We start from the raw sequence: 11,682 nt of genomic DNA on the forward strand, positions 1-11,682 counted from the left end.
AACAACTTTTTTTTCTACTAGAAGTGATATGTCCACCTTATAGCTGGAATGATCCTGATTGTGTATTATTGCTTCATTAAATTATATTATTGAAAATTATTTGATAACATTCTCACATGTAACTGGTAATGTCCCGTAGTGGCTTAGTATTGTTTCTGGTGTGTCTGTAGATAACCCCGGGAGATCCAACCCAATTAGCATATACTGTAAATATCCTCAGATTAGGACTGCCGACTATTGACCAAGATACTGTATTAGGAGATGAGAATCCAGTGATAACACATTTCAATGTAGCGTCATTTCCTTCTAAGATATGGATATCGGAGGGCCCTGTAACCTAATTGGCAATACCTGTAGATGATTGAAAATAGAATAAACGTAGTGTTAATTTCGGAAAACAAGCTCTGTGATCAACGAAAATTATCCCTATATTAATTTGATTAGTTTTGTTTATCTTTTGTTTATTTTTGTCGCACAATCACTGGTTGGCTCTTGTACACTACATCATGTTTCCAATGAATAAACTTTGTAATAGGCAGTTTCGCAAGTTCTAATAATATATTTTGTAATGTTTTAAATGTAGGATTATAAATAATAGCTAAATAATATATAAAAATGTGTGGCAAATAAGTAAACATAATATTAACATCCGCGTTATAATGTATCGGTATTCCAAAGTAATACATCTCATGCAATCTAACACACATTATAATCGAAGGCAAACTGATTAGAAGGCGCATTACGCATTTGCAAAAACTGTGATGAAATTTAAATTCAAACAAAAGGCATCAAAAACTGAATTTCATACAAATCAGACGGTTTCACATGTATACAGCAGTTTGAATAGCACTCATAAAATCCAAAAAAAATATTCTTTTAAAAGGTAAAAATACATGATTTTATCAGGAGTTACTTGCACATATAAAGGTAGGCGATGTAAATAAAAGTCAAGAGAAGGACAAATTAACATAAATGTCTTATTATTTACTCTGCCACTACAATAAATGACAGTCATATATTTTGAGCTCGTCGTAATATATCGGGACGTATGACGTCATGCGAATTATTATTAAAAATGACAAATATGTGTGACGTCAGTCTTTCATTAATTATTTATTAGCACATGTGTGACATTTGTTACAGGAATATATGTTTACACAATCAGATTTTAAATATGCATAAAATGTAGGGTATACACAGACAAGTATCATGTAGCTGGTGAAACTATCGTATTACCAAAACTTTCCGTGTCCCTTTATTTGTTCTCATGGTATCTACCTGGTATAGAATAATTCGATATAGAAAATTGACATTCCTTACCATAAAACCATGTCTACAAACATATTAGTAATTAATTCTCCGGTATTCCTCACTCTTGTGTAGTAACCGCCCATACAGTAGTATCATTCCAAGCAGCACGGCCGCTAATCTGAAGTCATTCGTCCGCGATGTCGTCACTCTTGTTCAAAATACCGGGGAATACATCTAAGCATGTATTCTCTCTGTATAACCGACATTGGGCATTCTTTGACAATTGTCAACAAAAATGTTAAAAACGCATGCTACTTATTGTGTTTGAACATGACATGACATTCCAGGTAGTGATTGTGGTTAATCTAGTGTAGGTATTGTTGTTGGGATACTCACAATTTTGCTGGTTACTATATCATATGCTGTCGTGATTAGTTATGTATTACATAAACGTCGATGGAGCAAACACAACCCCTAATCAGTGTGTAATTAACATGCATATTATAAAACACTAAAAACAACTCTTTCCTCAGTCTTTAATACTAAGCCATATTTATTCCAATATACTATTTTATTCAGACTCCCAAGGATGATCGCGAGTATACAGGTCTATCAGCCATCGGAAAGGAAAAGGACCACACCTACGAACTACCAGAGAAAGTAATTTAGATTAGATAACTACCACCACCACTATCATGACGAGTTGAACACCTTTATCTCATATTGCTGAGATATTATATTGTATTACCTTATTGCATTCAAATAGTGGTAAATTTTGTCAGGATGTTGACAAAGGTGGCGGTTATATATCACTCAGTACTGGTACCAGAAAAAAAGAATCTGAATATGAGATGCCACTACCACGATAAATAGATGAATTAAGCACCATATTTCATACTGATAATGTCAAGTAGTGTCTCTCTCTATATACACTATTTATATTTGTGAGTGAACTACCAAATTGTTATTTTAGAGGACACTTTTGGATTGATCAATGAATACATCTAAATAAATTCAACAAGATAACTACAGTTACAATAAAAGGTCGTGTTCAATTAGAAACTTATAACACATATATTACCAAATACAAAAAATATAGTGATAAATGTTGTATCGTACTTGACTAGTATAAATATATATTCTCATATTTCACTGATATCTAAACATTTTCTGCCGATTCCCAGTCCACATTATGCTAATTTTGTATAAAAGTATGATTTCAATCTCTAGATGTAAACCTTGTGAAAAGACCATACATTCACACTTGTTTGACCTGATCAGAATATATGATCATTATATATTGCCACATTGTAGATACATGAAGTAAGTGAAAAACTGTTCTATAACATATGTATAGCACGGATTAGTATACACACAGCCATGACACGGTGACGTATTACTTCCCCGAAATGATTTTGACAGTTTTATCACTTACATTCTTTCTCTACATACTCTTAGCATGACCTACTTTATGTTTTAGTAGATATGTTTGCTCAACACAAGAACAATATATGCAGTTTGTGGAGCACATTCTGCCATCACATCGGGGTGAGTGACTTGTGACGACTAAATGAATTAAAATGTCGCTTCATTTACTCATTGTAATAACAGCGACGTTAGACTGGCGCAGTCTAGGCGATTTATTTCTTTTTAAATTCATATTTAAATACAAAAAAATAGCGAAATGGAGGTGTTAACGCGAAATCCCCTGTAACCGCGAAATCACACAGACTGGACGTTTTTGCCTCACCCTCTGTGGTGAAAGCTATAAATATTGTGTTTTCATACTAGTTTATGTTAATGATCAGAAAGACAGGCAAGAACGTTATCCAATCAGAGTAATTCGCCCTTTAAACTATATCTAGTTAACCTTTGTACCTGAAGACTTCACTATTTTTCAAGTTTCTAGATCACTCATAACAAACGAATTACTATTTATAACGTTCCGTACAAATTATTCTAATGGAGAGAAGTAGCCTGCGTGTAGCTTTATCTCGCATGGGTTACAGTAAAGCGCGATCTGCACAGAAGACAATAATTGATGGTGTTACTGACGGCCACGACGTTTTTGTTTCCCTTCTCACCGGAAGCGGCAAATCGATTGCATTTGAAGTTGCTTCGTTCTGTTTAGATGAAAAACAGTTTGGCACTGTCGGATCAGATAACTTGAAAACCCTAGTAATTGTCATCACTCCTTTGGTTGCGTTGATGCAAGAGCAAGCATCAAAGCTGCAGAAACTTGAACCGAAGACGTGTTATTTTCATGCAAAAACGAACACTATACCAGACGACGTTCAGCAAGGTAACTTCGACCATTATGCTTCAACTGGGTATTCAGCAATACGGAAACCATTCTAGCTAACAAAAAACTGTTACTCTCCAATATTTACCTCATTACACAGCGCGCACGCCCCCACTCTTTTTCTGTGTCCGTTCAGTGATGTCACTGCATATCATGAATAATTAATAGCAACGGATTAGCATCAAATAAGACCAGTCTGTGGTGATTTCTCGTTCACCCCACCTTTCGCAAAACTATTTTTTCCATTTTTTAAGTGCGTTATTGCTTATTCAAGTATGATATTAAAAGAAGAGATCATCAAATAAAATGTCTGAAAATAGTATTAAAGAAAATAGAAACCGACCGTGTAGTAAATAAATATATCTTTTTCCGAGTGTTGAACTGTCAATCTTGAGGAGACAACGTGATATGATATACACAAACAGCCCAAATTTGACAAAAAGGAACATAGTAAAAAAATATCAGCTGGCACAACGCATTGTAAGACTATATAATATCTCTACATATGACTACTGAATATCCACCGTAGATATACGCCAATTTAACTGTTCGAGTGAATGACGGTCTGATTGATACTATGTATTTGCAAATAGGCGGTGACCATTACATATTTTGAGGGGCAAGACGGTGCATTATTGTGTCATTCAGTCTTGAGCAGAACTGTTTTAATTTTTTCAGGATAATATTGATGAAATGATATTCATTCCCTGTCAAATATATGTTAGTTTTATTGTTTCAATATTTTTTTTGGTAGCTGTTTTAAATAAACTGGACATATCATCTGGTCAAATCAGTGTACGTGATAATATATTGTTTTGAATGAGACAGTGTTTTTCTATTACAAGTGAAGTTTATACGAAATTATACAACACGTCAGAAATTTAAAACATTCATAAATACAAGCAGCTGAAGACGTTTGACATGAATTGATGTCAATGTGTAAGGTATTGAGGAGATAAACCTAAATTGCCAGTCGTTACTTCAAACATAAGTGACTCTTTGTGTTAACTGGTATTGTGTACCGCATTCCATCGTATTCGAGCGGTTGGTTTAAAATATATCTTTAACGTTTCCATTCAAAGTTATGGCTACGTTCATTTATATATGTTTGATTTTGTATATAATGTCGTCATTTGTCATTTTGGTTTAAAATATATCTTTAACGTTTCCATTCAAAGTTATGGCTACGTTAATTTATATATGTTTGATTTTGTATATAATGTCGTCATTTGTCATGCATAGCTATCGGGTATCGCACAAACAAATATCCAACTCATAAAAATATAAATCAATGCATATATAAAACATCGCATATTGGGCCATCATATTTTTTATCAAAACAATAACAATGCACAATTTATAATTATTTTAAATATGCTAAATTTTGAATCTATCTACTAGTTCACCAGAACCATACTTACTTATGTCATTACATGCGCATTCGTGGCTCACTAATTGATAACCATTTTACATATTCAATACGTACTAACATGCAGGTGATAGGAACAAAGATGAGGAATCGGTTTTCATGCGCATCTTTATTATTATTATGTGGTATATTAGATACAATTGAACAAAATAAAAAAGTGTTTATTTCAGGTCTACAAGAGTTCATAAATTAATATCCATAAATGACAATGCCAATTCCGTAAATTCGCAACCCCTTTTGAATAGTAGACAAAATAATTCAGTAAATTCTTTGGTAAAAAATCTAGACAACCCAGGAATGAATCTACCTTTGAATGACGCTATATGGAGTTTGGGTATCAAATACAAGTATGGAATGTCATCTATAAATGTTGGCAAATGTCATCAATGACTTGTTATTAGAAAGAAATATTTTTATTTATGCTCGTTTGTAAGCAGAATTATTATTTCCAGTAAGCTCAAGTTGACAATCCAAATGTACGGACATGCTATTATTAAATGCTTTTATTTCCCTTATATCACGTCCAACCACATTATGTTAGCTACCTTTACACTGCGCTGGCAGGTCTTGGATTTGAAATTAATTTGTTATAGTTTTGATATGTCTTTATAAAATAATGACCACGTTAGAAAATATCTTTATTATCTAATAATCACATATATCTGTTTGATTACAATTCCAAACACGTTTGGACGATTATGCATTTTAGTTGGGGTTGTGATTCGAATAAGTTGCGAAATTAACGACCGAATGACCAAACGTCGTTATGAGCATAAATGAAAATAAGTTAAACGTTATTAGCTCGAAACCATTACATTTATTTGGAATGACAAATGATTTGTGAGCCTCCCCACCCCTCCCGTCGTACTATCTACCGGGCGTTTCCTCTGTATGACTTTGGGTCATAAAAAACGTATACAATCCAAAATACTTGCCATTGAAGACGTGAATAGCTATGTGCATGTCAAAGTTCATGAACCCGGATATTTTAAGTTACTTAAATCACAGAACAACCATGTTTACTTCCATTTATATTGTTTTGGCTGGTCTTACAAGTGAGTACATGGCATTATACTCAATACAGTAGTGATATAGACACATTCCATTACTGCTCGAAGGGCCCGTCGATAGGCATGTTGTCGATGTTCAATTTAATTATCTTCACTGTGTAGTGTAAACATTTATCGTATGTATATCATTTCCGTCTTACTATTTTACACATAACAGCCAGAATATCATAGTATTTACTAATGGAATATTATTTAAATCATTCACTACTTTGTATTTTATATGAAAAACCTCAGTAATTAGTAATTCAGTTTCTACATTTCGTTACTGAAATAACTCAATCATAATCTGTAGAAATGTATATATACATTATAAACACCCGATCACACATTATCGCAAGCAGTCGATATTCTATGCAACTACGTACAACTCGAGTTAAAGTTGATTGTGTCCATGCCAATTCCACCGTTTGTATTCAATTTGTTTCATTTTCTCAGCTTCTGTTACAGTAGCAGTGTATATTACTCTACCAGGTCAAAATACGCGTTCTATTTTTACGCGTTAAATTTGGCTCTTCCGTTTCACCCCTCCGGCCCTCCAGAATGTTCTACTTCCGCAGTCTAATCGTAGGTTTTTCGAAAACGTCTAAAAAACACAAGAATTAGTAGAAATGTTCCTGTTTTGGGCAGATTATTTATTAATAGAGAATAATGTCTTTATTACAAAAATGCTGAAAAACCGTAGTTTTGTGCCTTGGTTATTTTCTTATTGGCGAAAAACTGCGAACTCGGCAAATTTGGTTGCACAACTTCCCTTTATCATGTACACCCAGCGACACCGATGCCAGCTGACTGTGTAACCATTATACATGTCATATTTGAATTCTTCATATGAATACAGCCGCAGAATACAGCGCACCACTCGCGAAAGTACATCCATACACAACAAACACCAGGGCGATGCAATGGTATTCTGTCTTATTGATATATCATGTTATGATTTGGCTATACTATTATGTGATGTAGGAACTTTATTATGCGATCTTGGTAAGTTATTACGTCGTGCAGATGTATCATGGCATGAAGTAGGTATATTATTACGCCAGTTTATAAACACTAATATGCAATGTTGATATACTATTACCTCGTGTAGATACATCATGATACGATGTATGTATATTATTATTTGATGTCGAAACTTTAATACGTAATATTGATGTGCCATTACGTCGTGTAGATGTGTCATGACATGATGTAGGTATATTATTATCTGATGTAAACACTTTATTGGCAATGTTGATAGGTAATTGTGCCATGTTGATATATCATGACATGACAGTATAACGTGAGGTTGATATACCATCGCGTTGTGTGAATACACCATGACACAATGTGGGTATACTATTATTTTATGTCAATGTTTTATTATGTAATTTTGATATGTCGTTACGTCATGTCGATATGTCATGAGATGATGTAGATGTAATATTATGTTATGTAAAGATTCGGGACCCTGTGCAAAACCTTTATCTGATTGAGTCATACGCACTGGTCTTGTTCCAATCATGCACGACAAAGCCAAAATGACTATTTGGAGTTTAGGGGCGTACCTGTCAGCAACTGTCACTTCGCGCACTCGAATAAAAAAAAAATTAAACACACGGTGTCATTTGGGGCCATGCATTGAGGAACTGACCCCTTTAGAGCATTACAAGCGACCAAGCTGCATATATCTATATCACGTCATATAATGCCATGTGCATTACATGTGTATCGACATCGCATAATGTAAAATGTACATCAAGTAACGATTTATCCGCACTATTCAATGTCACATAAATATCATATGTCATATACACATCACGTGATGATCTCTCAGCATCACATACCGATATACCTACATAAAATAATGACATATCTCCATCGTCATATAATTATAACAACATTATGTTATAAATACAACAATAACAAGCCATGCATGGCACAGTCCCCGTTAGTTATCAAATTTAAGATATATAGTTTTGTTTATAGTAATATAGCTGGAATATAACCATGTCAGGAATATGATTTTTTAACATTAAAATGATTGACATTTGTATCTGATCGTCAAACAAGTACTTGACCATATTGAGAGATATTGCTCTGGAACAGCATTCAAAATCAGCCATTTTGAATACATGTATATATATATAACGATGTATAATGAATATATAAAATTTAAATATAATAAGTCAAAGCATTTAAGAGATATGGCTCTAGAAGCCAATCATTAAAACAAAATGGCCGCCAGACAGCCATTTTGAATCCGATCTGAAAAATAAATGATGTGCATCAGGAACCTGTAATGTCTAATATATGCACCAAGTTTGAACGAAATCCATCAAGAAATGCCAGAAATGCTTGATATTTGATGATTGTTTAGCACAAAAAGGCCACCATTTGGCCATTTTGAATAGGATCGTTAAACTAATATATCCGTCCAATTTGAACATAATCAGTGTAAGCAAGTCAGAGATATGGCAGGAGAACCACATTTATTAATACAAAATGGCCGCCAGTCGGCCATTTCGAATCTTATCTGAAAAACAAAATTATTTGCATCAAGGTCCCATAATGTCTAATGTATATACCAAGTTTGAACAAAATCCATCTGTAAACAGCCGAGAAATGCTTGATTTTGATGATTGTTGGCACAAAAATGACCGCTATTCGGCCATCTTGAATCAGATCGTGAAACAAATTGACGTGCATATGTATAATACCATGTATGATGTATGTGTGAAGTTTGATTGCGATTGGTCCAGGCATTTCTAAGATACAGGTCCGGACGCACGCACAGACGCACGCACGCACGGACACACGGAGGTCAAAACATAAGTCCCCGTTTTCGGACTTAGTCCGAACGGCGACTAATAATATCATCTAACGTCATCATGTAATGTCAAAATAACGTAATCGTAATATCGACATCACACAATGCTATACCTCCTAACATGACATAATAATGATATTTCAACATTATGTAATGTCACAAATACTAGATAATATCATATTTACATCACGAAATATCAACTTAATTTATATCTACATCGCATAATACTCTATGGGAACTCCCAAACGTCATAACTGTATTAAGTAACGTCTTATATACATCACATAATGCTACACCCACGTCAGGTAATTTAATATTTACATTATGCATTATACGAGACAATGTCATGTCTTGTAATCTACGTTTAGTTTACTTTTCAAAAATCTCAAAATGGCTCACGTTATATTTAGGATTTCATTCGTGGGTATCACGTGACCCCTATATAGAACACATTGATAATTGTAGTGTGGGAGTATGCGTTTTTGCTCATTTGCACATCGATAGTGGAAATACTCATTGCATTTTTAGTTATACAACTATTTAAACTGCAGTTCACACGATTGAGATACACGCAATGACGTATTGTTGCAGAGGTAAATAATTACCACATTAGAGAGAAAAATTCCATATAAACCAAAACTTACAGTTCATAATTGTTGTCATTTCGAATTCGGGAGTATACTTCACAAAATTGCGTGGTGATTTGAATGTCTGTGGTCACAGTGGCAATTAATACAGCGCATCGCCAAGGAACCTGACCCAACAGTATCGGCACAGCAAGGCGATATGTGTTATATTTTCAACAAGAATATTTTAAATGTCATATAATCGTCAGACGACCCGGATGCTGACCTGTCTAAACCTATTTATGTATTCGAATTATGTATTTCGTTTGTTATGGGTTAAGAGAGAAAAGATTAAAAACACCATTATCTTTGTCATTATATGCTCATGTAACTCTAGTGAGAATATATTCATATGTATTGTATACATTCATTCGCCCGCTGACCAAATGTCGATGAAATTAAGAATTGCGAAGGACGAACAATTTTATTTTCACCCACTATAATTGAATTGTATTACTTGTCAAAAATTCACACATTTAACATATATAAGCACAATGATTTTCATCAAATTAATCTACATCTGACTGATATTACAGTATGCTTGTGATGTATATGCTATTTCACACAAATTCGTTTAAAGTTAATTTCAATCAAAATTACGTGCTCAACTCTAGTTAGTTTTTTGTGTAAAAAGTACAAGTACAAGTACTAACCGTATACCTTGTGTGTTCTGTTATAGGTACATATTACATGTTAGCATGGCACGGCTATGTGATTACCTTAATTGAAATATAAAACACCACATTTGTGATGTAATGCATTCAAATTCATTGTGTAAAAACAACAACCTATTAGCAAACAATGTATTATATAGAAGTCAAATGCGAACAATGTTGAACACAATAGCGATTCGATGCCCTGCCCAAATTAGGTTTGCTAAAGAGAGAGATTGAATTCACCTATGTCGACTGATATGGCACATGGTTTCGAGACCAGGGCTCAGCCTTGAGACAAAAATAGACCAGAGCGATTCTTGGTCCTGCCAAAATTAAAATATTCTGGTAACTCCCGAGGTGCATAAAGCACAGTATAGTGATCGTGGACTAAAGTGGTCACATGAGTCGGCTAAATATCAACTCAAGATTATAAGACTTTGACATTACTCTAATTTGGAGGATCAGCTGGAGCCTCATAATACACAGGCTCGTATTTTCACTGGCACAATGATATTAAAAGGGAATGCCCAATTATATTAAAAGATACTGCCAAACATGTTACATCTGTCAACGTACCACGTACCTAAGGGTAGTATTTCATTCAAACGTGTGACTATAGATCTAGTGGGGCTAAACCAACCTATTACTCTACCCGGTATCCAAAGGCTACTCTACTATAAAAGCAAATGACTGCAAAGCCTTGGTATGAATTTATAGGTGATTTGGGATTCCTGTACAAGTCCTTTCTGATCAGAATAGACATTTTGCGGGCGAGCTTATGATGAAGGGCATTCATTTGCTGTCTATACGCAGACTTGTTACTACTGTATATCACCCAGACTAGTGGATTATGTGAATATTTTAATGGAGTACCTAAAACCAAGCTTAAACATGTACTAAGTGACCAACGGACTGGGACTGCGATTTATGGAAGCAGCTCGGGCAAGTTTGTTTTTTCTTTTTCATTTAAACTCCCATATGACAGAATGTTGTGAAAATGCACGAAACGGTCATTTTGAATACATGAAAATTAGATATATTTCGCAAGCCTAGATTTTCATAGTATGTCAATCTAGGCACCTCCCGGAATGTATTGTGAAGAAATTATTTCTGTTGCAATTTGTGATGGGTCAAACCATAAATTGACTGGACTATTAGTGTGTAACACACAACCTACATACAAATCGTTAGGAAGCATTACGAACGTGCAATTGGAAAAGCAAAATAATACGATAAAAGTGTTTTTTCATGTGATTACCATGTTTCAATAATTTCAGCTGAAAAATTAATTGTCTACGTTTTATCATCATCATATGCTCAATGTTTGTACTATTACGTACATAATGTGTTATTTATATTAACTTTCATGTCAACAGCGAATACTCTAGAAAAAAGGGTATAAATTACAACCAAAAATGTCAATATTGTAAACAGATCTCACCATATCTCCATACACACCCTTTATTTATATCAGCTTGGAGAAAAGAATGTTATTGTGAATCATTCGTAAACATAAAATTGAGTTTGAGCAAAACAACG

Source organism: Saccoglossus kowalevskii, chromosome 5 (genome assembly GCF_978046115.1).
Source record: "Saccoglossus kowalevskii chromosome 5, keSacKowa6.1, whole genome shotgun sequence".
NCBI lineage: Eukaryota > Metazoa > Hemichordata > Enteropneusta > Harrimaniidae > Saccoglossus > Saccoglossus kowalevskii.